Source organism: Silene latifolia, chromosome 3, assembly GCF_048544455.1.
Source record: "Silene latifolia isolate original U9 population chromosome 3, ASM4854445v1, whole genome shotgun sequence".
NCBI lineage: Eukaryota > Viridiplantae > Streptophyta > Magnoliopsida > Caryophyllales > Caryophyllaceae > Silene > Silene latifolia.
This window is the reverse complement of record NC_133528.1, coordinates 58,162,591-58,180,762: the sequence shown is the minus strand read 5'-3', so window position 1 is coordinate 58,180,762 and position 18,172 is coordinate 58,162,591. Positions and strand designations below refer to the sequence as shown.

General features: G+C 37.7%; 1 non-coding gene across 1 annotated transcript; it reads right to left on the bottom strand.

Annotated features, from left to right (window-relative positions):
* Positions 1-2,473: 2,473 nt before the first annotated feature.
* Positions 2,474-2,580, bottom strand: LOC141650054 (small nucleolar RNA R71). The gene has a single exon (XR_012546117.1). It is a non-coding gene; the product is annotated as a small nucleolar RNA R71 (small nucleolar RNA).
* Between the last annotated feature and the right edge of the window lie 15,592 nt (positions 2,581-18,172).

Below are 18,172 nucleotides of genomic sequence, written 5' to 3'. Positions count from 1 at the left end.
GTTTCAATAGAAATCTCATCTCAATTCCCGTCCCTTGGGATCCGACCTTTACTTGCCTCTTTAGTAATTGTAGAGTGGTTTGTGAAGTTATAAATTGTGTTTTGGTCTAGGTGCTTCCAACGACAATTGTTCCGAAAAATAGAATATAGCTCCGAACGTAACCGACCAGTTTTGCATATTCTTTGACGTTTTGTTTCCTTGGTAGGAGAGGAGTGCAAACCTTGCATTTTCATGGCAAAATAGAGCTAAATTGATCGAATCTAATGACCAAGCATCAAAGAGAATACAAGACTTGAAGGCCTTTGTACATATTATAGTAGACGAGCAATGATGAAGAAATCCTTGCATCCCCGACTAAATCCCGGAGGATTATTGGAAGAAGAGAGGAAGAAAAGAAGAAAATAAAGGCTGGGACGAGATCCGCTCATCCAGCCATCAAGACGCCCGTCCAAGACTGCCAAGATCCGAGCGTCTTTGCCATATGGACGCTCGTCCAATCACGCCCCAATCCGCTCGTCAAAGCATCAATCCGCTCGTCCAAGCATCAATCCGCCCGTCCAGCGACCCCAGAATCCGCTCGTCCCGACCCTCGGACGCTCGGATTGTCTTACAGGCCCATATGTTCTCTTCTTCCCTCCATGAAAGATGCGCATATTTGTGAAAGACCGGCAAAAAGGAGACTCGCATCTTTTCTGAGAGGAGCGATTCCTCAAGGACTTAATCGTCATTTAAGCCCTTAGTAAACCCTAATTTGTGTACCTAATCCCCACTATAAATACCCCATTAGTCTAATTAGATTAAGCATGTTCTTCTTATCAATCCTTAGTGTAGTTTATATCATCCTAATCTCTTCTTAATCTGGTAATCAACTTCTAATCAAATATTAATACAAATCTCATTTCCTTAATTTCTCTTTTGTTCATCTTTTATTTTCGGTAATTGAAGATTATTTGGGTTATTATTGGGAGACTGACAACCTTCCAATCAATCATCAAGTACTTCTATTATTCTTTGATTTATTTTGGAATCATTATTAGGTATAATTCTCTTAATCCCTCTTTAATTATTGTTAATCATCTTCATTCATTCATCATGTTTTGCTTTGTTAATATGATTGACAACCTTGTTAACATGTTAAACTTGATAATGAGTGAGTAATTTCCTTAACTATGGTTAATGGGTAATTAGGGGAAACCAACATGGGGGATGATTCATGCTTAATTTAATATGTTTTCATAATTTATTTGCTTGCTTGTTGTGATCTCAACTTATGCACATGTTATGTTTGATGAAATGCGAGCCTATGAATCCTTGCATTTTTTACCCATTACTTACCTTTTCAATGTGACTTGTAAGACATAAACCAACTCGAGTCTCATTAGACCATGCATATAGTTGAGTAGGGAGTATTAAGTCGACTTGTAGGTGTTGTAAAATCTACTCGATTCGGCTCCGGGACCCAAACCTTCCTAGGATTGTAAGATATAAACCAACTCGATCCATCACAACAATAATTGCTTGCTTATAATTTGAGAATATGTTTGTATGATCAATTCCCATGAATCCCCTATGACCCCATGACACCCTAGTGCTTTTAATCAATTTTTTACATCTCATTTTAATCATCTTGCTTGTTTACTTTTATTGCTATTTAGTTTAGTGATCTTCTCATCTCATCCCAAATTGTGACACCCCTAGACTCTGCTACTTGCAATCCAAAATCCTACATCAATACCCGTCCAAAAATGAGTCCGACCAAAAATGGCGCCATTGCCGGGGACTGTGTTAACTTGATTTGATTTTCTTAGATTGTTATTTTGTGTCTTTCTTTGCCTTGGGGAAGTAAAACTCCTCAAGGTCTGTTCTAATTGTTTTCGAGTTGTTTGATATTTTGCATGTCTAGAAGATCACAAGGTAACTTGTTACCCATTGATCACGAGATTGAAAGGACTTTGACAACCAATAGAAGGCTTGCTAGAAACACTTTGAGAGGTATTGGTGAGGTTGTAGATATTCAACCAAATACTATTGAGTTCATCAACCCTTTTGCAAGAGAAGGTGAGGAGAACCGACATCAAATCAATCACAAAATCAACCCACAATGCCTAAATTTTCATCACATTCCGTACCAACCGAGGAGAACCTACCCAATGGAACTCCCACACCACAACACTTAACCGGAAATTTCATTGCAAAATCCGCATTTATCCAATTAGTCGAAAGAAGCCAATTTGGGGGGATGCCTAGTGAAGACCCTCACTCTCACATGGAGACTTTTTGTGATTATTGTGATGTGATTTCACAAACCGGTGTGACTCAAGACCAAATTCGATGGGTCTTATTCCCTTTTTCTCTAATCGGCACCGCAAAACAATGGTTGAAGAGCCTTGATAAGACTACTCTTGGAATTGATTCTCGGAAGAAATTGGCTCTAGCTTTCTACAAAAAATTCTACCCTCCGGAAAAGACTAACATGCTAAGAGCTCAAAATACGGGTTTTAAGCAAAGGGATGAATAATATTTGTATGAAGCTTGGGAGCGGTTCAAAGGAGTTTGTCTCTCATGTCGTCATCATGGACTTAGCGAGTGGTTCTTGGTACAGCATTTTTGGAATGGTCTTTATGAAGACTCAAGAAACATTCTCAACATGGGATCAAATGGTATGTTCACCGAAGTTGACGATAATCAAACTTGGAACAAGATTAAGGAAATGGCGGTCCATAATTCACAATATAGTAGACCTCACAAAGCTACTAGAGGAGGAAAGCATGAAGTGGACTGTATTCCTCAATTGGGTGCTCAACTTAGTGCTCATATTGATACCATTAACTTGAAGTTTGAAAAGGCTATGGCTAAACTTGAAGAAGCCTCAAAATCAGTAAAGCATCATGTTAATGCCATGGTAGCATCTTCATCAATCCCAAGTGGGATATGTGAGAATTGTGGAACTTTGGGACATGACCAAAGTGAATGTAGGGGAACAAATGAACAAGTGAATGCTTTTCAAGCATACAAGAGTGGTACCCCTTATTCCAATTATTACAATGAAAACACCAAATTCAACCTAAATCTCTCATACAAAAGCCAAAATGTTCAAAACCCTCAATAAACATACACCCCACCTCCCATGAGAAACCAAAATTAAAGACCCTTTTTCAACCTAAACCAAGGTTACCAAAATCAAACTCCATACAATCAACAAAATGACCAAGGTTTTGATGTTTAAAAAGCGGTCCTACAAATGCAAAAAAATCAACAAGAATTTTTCACTCAAATGCAAAAATATAGCCAAGCAAAGGACATCACCATCAACAGCATCCTAGCCCACACAAAAATGTTGGAAAAACAATTGACCAAACTAGCATCTTCAAACTCTCAAAGACAAAAGGGGCAATTACCACCTCAAGGTAATCCACCAAGACATGAAACGGTTAGTGCCATTCACATGAGGAGTGGTACGAGATATGAAGAACCAAAGAAGCAAGTTGAAGATGAAGTTGTGGAAGCTAGTGACAAAGAAGAAGTTGTGTAAAACTCTAAGGAAGGAGAACCAACAAAAGAAGAAGCTTCAAAGAAAAGTCAAGAAAAGGCCAAGGAGAAGGAGCCCATTGTGATTAGACTTCCATTCCCAAATCGTCAAGCTAAGCCTAAGTTTGATGACCAACTTGGAAAATTCATGGAAATTGTGAAGAATTTGGAAGTCTCGATTCCTTTCACGGAATTAATCAATCACGTACCGGTCTATGCTAAGTACATGAAGGACATCCTTACGAAAAAGAAGTCAATCCGGAAGCGTGAAACTATCGCCTTCACTAAGGTGAGTAGTGCAATCCTTCAAGGGAGTTCACCTCCGAAACTTAAAGACCCGGGAAACTTCTCAATACCGTGTACCATTGGCGACACCACGATCAACAAGGCTTTGTGTGATCTAGGAGCAAGCATGAGTGTTATGCCGTATTCGGTTAGTAAAAGGTTAGGGATGGGAGAGCTTAAATGTACCAAGGTCACACTCCAAATGGCCGATAGATCGACGAAGACACCGTTAGGGATATGGGAAGATGTTCTCGTTAGAATCGGCAAATTCTTCATCCCGGTGGACTTTGTCATTGTTGACATGGAAGAAGACTCCAATATTCCGATTATCCACGTTAGACCTTTCTTGCAAACCGCGGGTGCGGTGATAGATGTGATGCACGGAGAGTTTACTCTAGAAGTAGGAGATGAGACCATAACTTTCAATCTTGACAAAACCATGAGAGCTCCCCGTTTGCATGAACCATGCTTTATGGTTGATCACTATAGCCGGAAAGATGATAGGAAGAAGTCGGAATTCCAATGGAAAAAGAAAGTTGATGATGCTCCATTAAATGAGCAAGGAAATAGCAACAAACAGAGCTTGAAAAGCTTACCCAAATCCGACAATGAAGAGGATGGCCTCATTGGCCAAAACAAGAAAGAAGGAGAGTTGTCTCTATCAACTCAAGAAATTTTTAATGATCAAGTAGACGAAGTTTGCGGTCTTTGGGATGATGAGTTCGAAGGGATATTCAATCCCTACATTGGTAATGCTATGAACCAAGACCATCACGGAGAACAACAAGTGCAAAAATCTATTGAGGACCTTTATCATAACAATGAACAAGCTTTCGACTACTTCTTCAAGGTGTTGAGTAACATCAACAACACCTTGAACCTGCCCCCTTGACATCTCACTTTGGATGAGAGTTTGGTGGAGTCCTCCCTAAACCACCATTTATAAATATTCTAACTCCCTAACTTGCATTTCAATTTTTACATTGCATTTTTTGTCATTTTTGGATTTATATTTTTGTGCCTTGATCAAGATATTCATCATTTTGAGAGAAGTGGGGGAGGGACTTATGATTTTATTGATTTGTAGTGCTTTGACTTAGTGTGGGGATAGCAATTGCCTAGGCTATTCATGCCTTTGTAGTGCCCTCACAATGAAGAACACGAGAATTGAAGAATGAAAATGTTACGGGTTATGCAGTACCCGCGGATGGACCCGAATCCGTGTGGACAAGGAAGAATCCGAGCGGCCAAAAAGGAAATCCGCTCGTCGTCAAGGAATCCGAGCGTCCAAGGTGCAATCCGCTCGTCTGGCAGAGCTGTAGAATTCAAAAAAATGGTGTGTCACAGAATCCGAGCGTCCCAATTGAGAATCCGCTCGTCTGATTCTGGACGCTCGTCTTACCGAGAAGACGCTCGTCTTTCTGCTGTTGATTTTTAAAGTATCACCCTGTAACAGAATCCGAGCGTCCGTCCAGGAAGACGCTCGTCTCAAATTGAAGAATCCGCTCGTCTTTGCTGAAAGACGCTCGTCCTGTGGCGTCATTTTCTGAGTCAAAATACAAAGAATCTGAGCGTCCCAGCCCTTGGTCCGCTCGTCCCCTACTGCTGTTTCAAAAATAACGGGTCTTTTAAACCTTTTTTCCCTCATTCATTTTCATTTCTTCTACATTCAAACACTACCCACTACCCAAAAACCCTCATCCTCTACATCAACAGAACCAAATTTCCTCAACCAAATTCAACAAAATCAAATCCAAACTTCGTCACAACAAGATTTAATCACTCCTTTTACAACAACAATTGATTTAAACACCAAAATCTTTAACTTTTGAGTCGATTTTTAAGATACAAAGAAACATTCTTTCATCTTAAATCGATTTGGGCATAACTAAAAATTGGAGATTTCAATCTTTCTTTGGTGTAATCAAGAATGGCAAGAACTAAAGGAGGTAACAAGGCACCCCCAAAGAAGACACTTTCAAAAAGGCAACAAACTTTTCAAGCAAAACAATTGTCAAAGGCATTGGTAGTTCATGAGGCAAGGTTGGAGGTTCAACAAGGTCCCCCTATGGAAGCTACAACATCAACAACTCCAGTCATTGAGCAATTATCCAATTATCCAGAGGTAATTTTCACTTCCGACTCTCATAGGGATAAATTTGTTCTCTTTGCTAAGAAGACCATTATGCCTAAAACAATTATTTGTGAAGATGCTTTGACAAAGTTGGGTGTTCTTAAACGAACCAAAACCTTCTTTGAGGCTATGGGATTGGGTAAATTGTTTACCATGAAAGAATTGACATACCCCTCCCTCACCTTGAAATTTTTGAGTTCCTTGAAAGTCACAATGGTGGAAACTAGAACCCACATCGAGTTTCGTCTTGAAAATGTTGATAGACGCATCACTTTTGGTGAATTGAGTAAGATTTTAGGCCTTAGCGATACCCCGAAATATACAAAGATCCCCGACAAGTATGACCCCGCTCCTCTTTGGGAGGCAATTTCCGGAAAGAAATTTGTGCGCTTTCATGATTGTCGTGCTCTATTAGTCCACCATCCGGGCATTAGAGTGTGGCATATGGTCATAGGGAATACTTTGATAGCAAGAAATGGCACTAATCATCTTACCAAGCTCGATTATGTTCTCCTTGAGTCGGCCTTGAACATAGGCATGGAATATACTAAGCCATATAATGCTCTAAGACTTTTGGTTCAACGATGGCTGAATGTCGATTGTGGTAAAGAGGGCACCGCTTTCATTGTGAATGGAGGACTAGTTACCCATTTGGCCAAGCACTTTAACCCATACTTCAACAAAGACAACGCTTATGTGGCGGTTAAAGGAGGCCATCTCATTGATATGGACACCATGATTCACAAGTTTAAGTGGGTCAAGCATGATTCTCTTGACACCAAATATGGGTGGTTAACCAATGAAGCTAGATCCTTCACTTTGCCTTCAAAGATTTGCCGATTGAGTGTTCACCGACCAAACTACCTTCTTCCACTCTTCGAGCAGACCGAGTACATTATTCAACAACAAAGAGGCGAGATTGACGAGCCCTCCTCCTCCATTATCACACCACCCTACCCATTTGAGTATCACGAGTTCAAACCCAAGGATGTCGAGGTAGGAAATGATTACATGACTCTACTCATGAGGGAAATGCACAAGCAAGCTTACAATGATAGAGTGGATGCTTACAAGGCCCAATATCCGCCCCTCCTACATCTAGCTAGGCAAGGACTTCTTGATCCATCATGTCCTTTGCCTAGTTGGCGGATAGGGAAGTTTTCTTTCCAAGCACCTCTAGTGGTGGAAGACCGGGTGGAGAGGAGAATGTTGATGGTGAGGGTGTTTATGAAGAAGGTGAAGAAGAAGAAGAAGAAGAGGTTCAAGAAAGTGTTCAAGAAGAAGAAGCTCAAGAAGAGGAAGAAGAAAGTGAGGAAGAGCAAGGAAGTGAAAGTGGGAGTAGAGATGATTCCACATCTATGGAGGAAAATGATGATATGATGGAGGATTAGCAAACCTTGGAGGCTCCTACATTCTTTCACCCCTCTTACGGTTTGTCTATTTCTTTTGTTTTCTTTACTTTATTTTGATCATTTGTTTGTGGAGTCCTAGCAACATGGAGGACTAACACCTTGGCTTCATTAAGGTGTTTATTTTTATTGTTCCCAACTTGTAAAATCCAAAATGACAATTTGTAGTTTCATGCATTGCATTTCATGTGCATGAACTACCTCGAAATTCAAGACATTAGAAATAATGTCTATTTTGGTTTGGGAAAGTCCATGCATATGCATCGGGAGCTAATTTAAATTATGCTCCCCGTCATAACAAATACACATGCATCATGTAGTGTAGCTTAGTATAGTTTGCATTTAGTTTAGAAATCATGCATCATGCTTGCATAATTTCCTATCGTATTGGCCATTGAGGACAATGCCCAAACTAGTGTGGGGATGGTAAATTCTAACTTGACTTTTACTCAAAAATCCAAAAAAATAAAAAAAATTCGAAAAATCCAAAAAAAAATTGAAAAAAATCAAAAACATATTCATTTCATTTCTAGTGTAGTCTTGTATATATTGTTTGTATATATTGTGTTTGTTCATCCTTGTTCACATTGATTGACTACGCCACATCCGAGACATGAGGATATTGAAGACCGCATGGTATGATCTTTCCAATCTCCTTTTTCCTCTTTATGTTAATGACTATGTGTCTTTATTTTGATTGATGCGGTAAAAATAATGTGAATTTAGGATTGCATTTAGATTATTTGACATACTAGTTGGTAGAAGCATATGCATTAGGATGTATAAATGTTAGTTGCATCATGGCATGTAGTTGTATTTAGGAAAATTTTTGTGAAATCGTCTACTTGGGAAGCTTGACAAGTGAATATAGGCCCTAGTAGATGTTTTTTCCCTTTAAGACTTTGCTTGTTAGAATACTTGTAAAACGCCCTAGGATGTGTCATGCTATATCCTTTGACCCATGGATTAAGGCCTAGTCAAGACTACCTTGTGGTGTGATAACTCCTTGGCTACCGTTTATTCCAAGGTGACCCTTGAAACCATGCAATCATCATTCATCCATGTTCTACCATACATTTTGTCATCAAAGGGAATGGGCACAAAAATTGTTCAAATTTGAGTTCAAGAAATGAAAAGAAAAGTAAAGAAAAGTTTTCAAATTGCATTAAAAGAAAAGAGTAGTAAAAAAAATGAAAAAACTCCTATGCTTCAAATATAAGGCACCCTCACTAAAAATGGGGTGACTTTGAAAATGTTCAAAAGGAAATGCAAAAAGTTGAAAATTGTCAAGTACTGAAATGCCAAAAATCAAAAGAAATGGCAAGAAATTGTTCTCAAATGTTATATGCCACAAGAAATTGGGGCGAAAAACAAACAACAAAGCAAACTCCCAAAATAAAACTCAAATACTATTGATCCCTTATCCATCGTATCCACTTTTGTGCATGGTAGAGAGGGGATGACCCGGCCCTTCTTCCTGTCTAGGCAAGAGGGGGAATTCCGCGATCCTCCAGTGTTTCTAGCGCCATAGGGAGTCTATTCTTGACAAAAGCATTTAACGATTGAGGACAAAGGTACCCTAGCTTGACACAACTTGGAGGTGATTTATTGGTATCCTTCTAGGCTTAGTAGTTTGAAGAAATCGTATCTATTAAGGAGTGTGTACCCTTGAATTACTTCCCCTTTAGATAATTTTCGCCACTTAGATGAGGAAAGTGGCTATTCTTTTGTAGATGCATCCATTACTTGATTTTGTGTGCTTTAATGATTGGATGTGTCGCCATTTTGGCAAGACCCACCTTGCCTTGCAAGAAGGCATCCTACCTCATGGTTGTCTTGTTGTGAGTTGAAGGGGCGGAGTGAGACCCGCTAATTGTCTCATGTCGGCTATATTAGTAGGATAGTTTAAATAAAGGCATCCTACCATTATTTGAGCATATTTAGTCCCCGAATTAGCCTCGTTCTTATGCTTTTTAGTGCATATTTGGGTCATTTACTACCTTTAATCCTTTGTTTTGCATATTTTTTGAGGTTTTGTTTCCTTGGTAGGAGAGGAGTACAAACCTTGCATTTTCATGGCAAAATAGAGCTAAATTGATCGAATCTAATGACCAAGCATCAAAGAGAAGACAAGACTAGACGGCCTTTGTACATATTATAGTAGATGGGCAATGTTGAAGAAATCCTTGCATCACCGACTAACTCCCGGAGGATTATTGGAAGAAGAGAGGAAGAAAAGAAGAAAAGAAAGGCTGGGATGAGATCCACTCGTCCAGCCATCAAGACGCCCGTCCAAGACTGCCAAGATCCGAGCGTCTTTGCCATAGGGACGCCCGTCCAACCACGCCCCAATCCGCTCGTCCAAGCATCAATCTGCCCGTCCAGCGACCCCAGAATCCGCCCGTCCCGACCCTCGGACGCTCGGATTGTCTTACAGGCCCATACGTCCTCTTCTTCCCTCCATAAAAGATGCGCATATTTGTGAAAGATCGGCAAAAAGGAGACTCGCATCTTTTCTGACAGGAGCGATTCCTCAAGGACTTAATCGTCATTTAAGCCCTTAGTAAACCCTAATTTGTGTACCTAATCCCCACTATAAATACCCCATTAGTCTAATTAGATTAAGCATGTTCCTCTTATCAATCTTTAGTGTAGTCTATATCATCCTAATCTCTTCTTAATCTTGTAATCAACTTCTAATCAAATATTAATACAAATATTATCTCCTTAATTTCTCTTTTGTTCACCTTTTATTTTAGGTAATTGAAGATTATTAGGGTTATTATTGGGAGATTGACAACCTTCCAATCAATCATCAAGTACTTCTATTATTCTTTGCTTTATTTTGGAATCATTATTAGGGATAATTCTCTTAATCCCTCTTTAATTATTGTTAATCATCTTCATTCATTCATCATGTTTTGCTTTGTTAATATGGTTGACAACCTTGTTAACATGTTAAACTTGATAATGAGTGAGTAGTTTCCTTAACTAAGGTTAATGGGTAATTAGGGGAAACCAACATGGGGAATGATTCATGCTTAATTTAATATATTTTCATAATTTATTTGCTTGCTTGTTGTGATCTCAAATTATGCACATGTTATGTTTGATGAAATGCGAGCCTATGAATCCTTGCATTTTTTACCCATCACTTACTTTTTCAATGAGACTTGTAAGACATAAACCAACTCGAGTCTCATTAGACCATGCATATAGTTGAGTAGGGAGGATTAAGTCGACTTGTAGGTGTTGTACAATCTAATCGATTCGGCTCCGGGACCGAAACCTTCCTAGGATTGTAAGATATAAACCAACTCGATCCATCACAACAATAATTGCTTGCTTGCTTATAATTTGAGAATATGTTTGTATGATCAATTCCAATGAATCCCCTATGACCCCATGACACCCTAGTGCTTTTAATAAATTGTTTACATCTCATTTTAATCATCTTGCTTGTTTGCTTTTATTGTTATTTAGTTTAGTGATCTTCTCTTCTCAACCCAAATTGTGACACCCCTAGACTCCGCTACTTGCAATCGAAAATCCTACATCAATACCCGTCCTTTGGTATCCGACCTTTACTTGCCTCTTTACTAATAGTAGAGTTGTTTGTAAAGTTATAAATATTGTTTTGGTCTAGGTGCTCCTAATGACAAGTAACCGAAAATTAAGCTCCAAGTGAGTCCGACCAAATTCCGTCGTTGAAATTGGTGAAAATAGCGAATTTGAATTTCACTATTTGTTTTTTTTTGTGATGAAAATGACGATTTTTATTTCCGTCGTTGAAACTTGTGAAAATAGCGAATTTTAATTTCACTATTTGTATTTTTTTTTGTGATGAAAATGCCGGTTTTTAATTCCGTCATTGGAATTTCATAAAAATAGCGAGTAAATTGGGCCAAAGCCCAAAACTTCGCTGAATAAGCAGGTGAGCACCTCAAGGAGGTGCGAGCCATCTTGCGAGTTAAGGAGCCTCTCCTTTTTTCTGTAAAAAGACGCGAGAAGGTCGAGCTCCCCATTGTCTTCGTCTTCTTCGAAAAAAAATCGCAAAACTCAGCAAAAATCGCCTTTTCGACTTTGCTATTTGCTTGTCTTCATGCCCTTGTCTTCATCTCATCTTAAGATATGTAAATTCTCTTGAATCCATTTGAATTTGTTTGCCTTTTTGTTAATTGAATTAGGGCGAAACCCTAACCCTTCAAAAATAGTTTTGGGCGTTTTTGCTTTGCCCATTTTCGAGTGAAATTGATGATTGCATTAGGTTAGAAACCTGTTTAGGAGTATAGGGGTGCTTTTAGTTTGCATTTTTGTCTTCATTCCCGCGGTCTAGAAGCAAAAAACGTGAATGAGACAAAAGATCATCTTATTTCACAATGTTGTGCTTGTTTGCTTGAGTTGTGTGCCCCACTAGGTTGCATTGTAGTCGGGGAAGACCGTCTTTTCCATATTGAACCTTCGTTGGGCGTTGTGGGCAAAATTTGAATGTTTTCCTTTGTGAGACGGTCTTATGCTGACGAAATAAGCGTCTGTTTAGGCTCATACTGAGTCGGTTTGTCTTAAAATGGACCTTAAAGGAAGTTTAGGTCACTTTGAGATGTGATTAAATCACGTTGTTTTGTGCTGGTCGTAATTTGAATTTTTGACCTGTTAGTGCCCTAATTGCACTACGCCAAATAAGACCTTCAGTAACGGTCAAGTAACGCAATTACAGTTTTTAATAGAAACACGGAACCGTTATTGCAACGACGGTTGTTAAATATATACCACGGTTGTACAAATAACACGCGACCGTTATATAACATCAAGAACCGTTATTAAATCTTTCAAGAAACCGTTATTAAATCTTAAGAACGGTTTCAAATCCGTTGTCGTAGTTTACTATTGACAACATCTTATCGTTCCAAACCCGTTGTTAAATATTATATATGATAACGGTTTATTTCGTTATCTTATTTAATTGAATGTCAAAATTTAACAACGGCTTTATTGCGTGCAAACCGTTGTTATATTCATCTTTTGACAACGGTTCTGCTTAAATAAACCGTTGTAAAAGTTTTAAACTCGACAACGGTTATCGTTCGTTATCGTATATTTTTGGCGGTTTGAATGGGAGGATAAATATGTCAACGTTTATTTATATAATTAAAGCCATTGTCAAATAATTGTTTGCAACGGGTTGTTTTTAACCGTTATCGTTTTTAATTATTTTTTTTTAAAAAAATTATTTTTGCTTTTTTTGCAGCTGCTAATATGCTATTTTTTTAGCAACGTTCGTAGCTTCTGCTGAAAATAGCATTCCAGCAGCTGTGCACTGCAAAAATTCAATTTTGCATAAAAATATTACACCCCGCGATCAATTAAACCCAGTGTCAAAACAATACAAACAGGATGATCAAAAGTCAAAACACAACTTCCTCAGAAAAAACAAAAGAAGCCAATACACAATGGCTCTATATATACACACTCGTACATAATAAAGAATCATTCATCATTAGCCAAATTATGAATACAAATAATATCCAAATACCAAATAGACCCTCCATAGAATCCCCACGAGTTAGAGCCATTTTTTGTTAAGATCAAGGAAAGCACTTTTTCTTGCTCCGTAAAGAATTCTTCTAAAAATTATGAACCTAATCTTTTCAAAAAAGCACGCACAGCACTTTTGTGTTTACGAGCCAAAGTTCTAGCATGAGAAAACTATTGAGACTCCGCTAATGAAACAACATAACTGGCTCACATACTTCTCATCTGGTTGATGTCCTCTGGTGAATATTCTGTGACTTTGTTGAGTATTAGTGGAAACTACAATTCAAAATATAAATAATCAAAATAGATATAATACATGGAAGTATACAGAATTGAACTCAATTTACGTGTGAAATAGTTTTTAAATCACACTAACCCGTATCGGAATGGTAGAAAGTTTTCTGTTGATAACCTCCCACATGGACTGACAAACGTAAAAGGCGCATTGTTTGTCGTCTGGAGCTTTAGGAGACTATAATATAAATCACACACAAATCAGCTGAATTAGATAATCAACCTCTCGCAAAAACATAAATTAAATTATACGAGTAATTATTAGGAATACACTTACTAATGGCGTGATAAAATTGGGAACAGCGTTGCTTTCATATTTCCCAAGTGGACATAATCTTTTTTTTGCTTCAAAAACACTAATTCATAAATATACACACATGCCATTATTATTTGCATATATATGGCTCAAGTCATACAATAACAAATGACATTATTGAAGGTTGTAAACTTACTCAGTTATCATCCTTACACAACTGTCAGAGGGTTTGCCTTCGCGAGAGTCAATCCAGTACACTGTTTTGTTTCTACTTGGAATGCCAGTAGCACCCAATGCTTCCTATTCATTTTGGGACATTGAACTGTTAGTTCATTTACATGCATTTAAGCATGTTAATAATAAATTTATAGAACCATAATTCATTACAATAATCATGTACTATACATACATATTCTCATGGTAGGGGGCAAGCCATAGTTTTTTGGTCGACATCAAGCGACGAGCGATACAATTGATTTGTTCTTCGTACGAAATTCAGTGCACAGAGAACGCGTTAAGACTCAAGAATCCGTAGGCGTGAATTGGGACCTTCCACTCAGCGAACTGATTATTAAGGTACCTATTATGCCACATGGAACTAAGAATGTTATTGTAATTGATAATTTACTTTAAACAAACATCATTATTCGTAAATGGAAATGACTAAATAGTTTTATTAATAAAAGTTACTTCATCCAAATCAAAATGTGACATCATCTAAATTGTTAAGGTCGACAATTTCCTCTTAAATGTTAATCATGACTACATTCCCTCTAGGTGACTTCTTTACAACCAGGTTGTGCAAAGCCTTCAGCGAAGTAGTTTTCATTTTTTTCTTATATTCACACGATTCATAATAAGAATCATAAGCAGGCTTGACTGCAACAACTTCCGTTGCTGCCGCCATGGCTTTGCTTAACTTCTACAAATGTAAAGATTAAAGTACTTACGATGTATTAATATTTGTACCCTAATATATTTAAAGAACAAGTAATAATTAACGTCTGCGTATAGGTACCTCGGGGATAACAACATTGATGAGGTTGTTAGGCCATTGCACATAAGAGCTTAGTGCTTCTTTCAAATAAGTGATCTCCTCATTAGGAAATGGTATTTTTACTTCCCCATACTCGTCTTTATATAATTGGGACACTTCCACTTTATTGCAATTGTGACGAAAGGGTATACCATGAACCTTAACTTGTTGAAGTCGGTCGTAAGCGAACACGTATCCCCTGGCAAAAACAACTTTCTGTTTCCCCTGTAAATAGAACAGACGACAAGCCACCTTGCAATCGCCCTTCACGACAGATTTAATCAATTAGTACACATACATTCACTACCTTTGATAAATTTCATAAGTAAAAAACATGTACTGAGATGAATAATTATAAACTAGCAGCTATTACCTTTTTCGGTGTAGAGAACAACGTCTGTTCATAAATTACCTCAATCTCATATTGTGTCACGGCCTTCCTGGCTTCCTCTTCCTCTTCAACTGCCTGATATCGATCCTCGGCTCCCACCTCAGTCTCCTTTGCCATTTCCTTCTCCTTTGCCATGTCCTCCTCGGCTTCCTTCTTTACATTTAAGTATTTAACACTTGTCCATATAACACGTACTGATTTTCCAAATCATATAACACAGTGTATATATATAAGACATAAATATTATTACCTCTCTTTCCTTATTCTCCTCCTCCTCCTCCTCCTCCTCCTCCTCCTCTGCTTCCTTTATGACTTCTTGAACCATATCCAACTCTTTTTCTGATGGCTTTTCCATAGTTTCCAACATTCTCACCATCAACCTGGCTATTTTCTGTAGTTGTGTAGTAGAAATTAATGTCAGCATATAGAGTTATAAATTACGTTGGTTCAAATACAGTATTTATAGATTACCTTCTTGGAATCATCACCACTTCGAGTAGTTTTCCCAAAATACTTAGTGATACCAACATACGTCGATACCCCTCTCACATGACCTGGATGCTCTGCTTTGCCGATTGCCCTAGCAAGAATGTAATGACGTCCTTCAGGCTTCCATTTTCCTTCTTGTGCCTCCTTCTCACAGTTCCTCTACATACACATAAAACCATTAAACAACTCACAATTATATAACTCCGACCACCAGTGGTAGGAGTGACATATTTATTCAAACATACAATTTTCTCTTTGATGTCCTTATCATATTCAGTTTCCGTCTTTCAATTCTTAGGAGTGTGACCTTCCACCCCAGCACCGTGACAACTGAATTTTCCAAGCTTCGCCTACAATTCATTCATCACATTGATATCCTCTCAAAATATGTATGATTACTATGAACATATATAACAGTCATCACCTAATAGTCTAATATTATAAGAATTATGTACTTACAAGTTTCTTCTTAATCAATCTATAACCACCTCGGGAGCCGTAAAAGACTGTCTTTTTCTTTGAAATGTTCGCCTTGTTCCTCTCACTCATAGCCTTCATCAAATAAATTGTATCAGGAAACGTAAGCATGACCAAACACTAAACTAAGTATACTTCTTTACTTATTATTATTAAGTTACCTTAAACTTGTCAGACTGCCTATAAGCGATATAGCTATACCAATGGTCTTGACTGACATACAGATACTTCTTTGTTGGTGGTTTCTTGTTCATCTCCTCGGTTTCCTTATTGAACAAGTGCTTCTCGGCAATCATTAACTTCCAAGAACTGAGGGCTTCCCCTGTCTTTTTTTTAGGTACTTTTCATACATTTCGGGGACAACGTAAGCTAACTGCATATATGATGAGCATAGTTGGTACAAGATTTTCGGCTAATACACATATAAAATAGTAACTTAATTTCAGCTAAAACATTTATTATTGTATATACATACCTTTATTCTGTTTATTAGCATGGTGTTTCGTATTTTACTCAGTTCACTGATATGCGGCGTACCGAGAGGCACATACTTTCTTACACAACAACCAATCCAACTCGCAAAATACCCGGCATACTCACCATATGGCAGCCCCGTATCTTTATCCCATTGTAAAGGATTAGGTATCTTTGAATTTATTGCTTCTAGGGAAACCCTGTGGCGCATTCGACCCGTAGTGTGTTGCAAATAATTCTCATCACCTGAGTCGTCGCCTGACGCATTTCCATCGTTTCTTTTGCGATTTTCGACCATATCTAAAGGAGAAATTAATAAACAAATAATAACAATGCATACTTATAATAACAAACAACTCTCTAGAGAGGAGGGTTTATTACTTCTTTAAAGAGGAGAATCCGGATTGATCTGGCGGCGTTAATGGCGATGATGACGATGACTGCGACCGCGATGGGGTAAGCTGGTGGTTGAGGGGAAGCTCAATATTTGAGGATATTATGTGGGGGAGGGGAAGCTCGGAGTATATATGTGAATAATACAAGACTTGCAAGACCTTGTTTATTGGAAAGTAATAACCACGGTATAAGAAAAAGCGTTATATTTTATTTCCAAACCGACAACAGTTTTGTTTGAAACCGTAATTGATTAGTACTATCTACAATGGGTTAGAAATAACCGTTGTCTGTAATATTTTAATTTTTTTTTATTTTCCCGCCAAGAAAAAAAGCCATCATTTTTATATACATAACAACGGTCTGAACCGTTATAACTGTATACGTCCTGGACAATGGTTTGTGTATAACCGTTTTATTTTATATTTAATTGTGTTTGATTTTACCGCCAAGAAATAAAATATCATTTGGTATATGCCAGCTAATTACAATATGTTTCTCAGAAAATCTTGCTTATTTCCATTAATTTAAAGGATTACAAGTTTACACATAAAGAGTACAAACTACCACCATACATAATAAATTAGGTAAATAACAATTAGAAGAAGAAATATGATAATTAACTTAAGCCATGCCTCATTATTTTCGAGTTCTACGATATCCATGGTTAACTTCTTGCATTCTTCTTTTGCCTTCAATATTTCACTTTCATTTCCCCGCTTCGATTCTTCAAGTTGATGTAGTATACTTATCACTTGAGTAATCTCTATATCCATGCTCTTTTTCTCATTCACTAACCTGTTTATAACCTTCCTCTGCCACTCAGTCATTGGTTCATCAACTCACTTGAAGTAATTGCATCCACGCATTTTAGTCTTGGCATTATAGAATTTGCAAGTAAGAAACTTTCTTCCCGAATTTTTCAAAGTCCAAGAAGTCCGCAATGCTGTCGGAACTAAGCAATTACATGTCCCTGTTGAAATAGAGGAATAAGAAGAGCTACCACTTGACATAATTTGGGTAATAAGAGAGAGAGAGAGAGAGAGAGAGAGAGAGAGAGAGAGAGAGAGAGAGAGAGAGAGAGAGAGAGAGAGAGAGAGAGAGAAAGAAAGAAAGAAAGAAAGAAAGAAGGTTATTTAAAATATGTTATTCAGTAATCGCATAATTTATAAGAACCGTTGTAATTATATTATTAATATCTTCCCATTTTCATTTATTTTTAGAGGTGTTTATATTCTAACATGGTTCTTATGCACTACCGTTGTATATTATACAATAAAGAGTAGAACTATATAGAGTAGAATCTATGTTAATAAGCATTTGCATGTAATAAAGAGAAAAACTATATATTAAAACGAGCATATTATACAATGGCGAAAAAAAAACAGTACAACAAGGGAAAAAAAAGGAAACACGATTAAAAATAAAAAACCACAAAAACAAACGGCTAACTAATTAGTAAATTAATTAA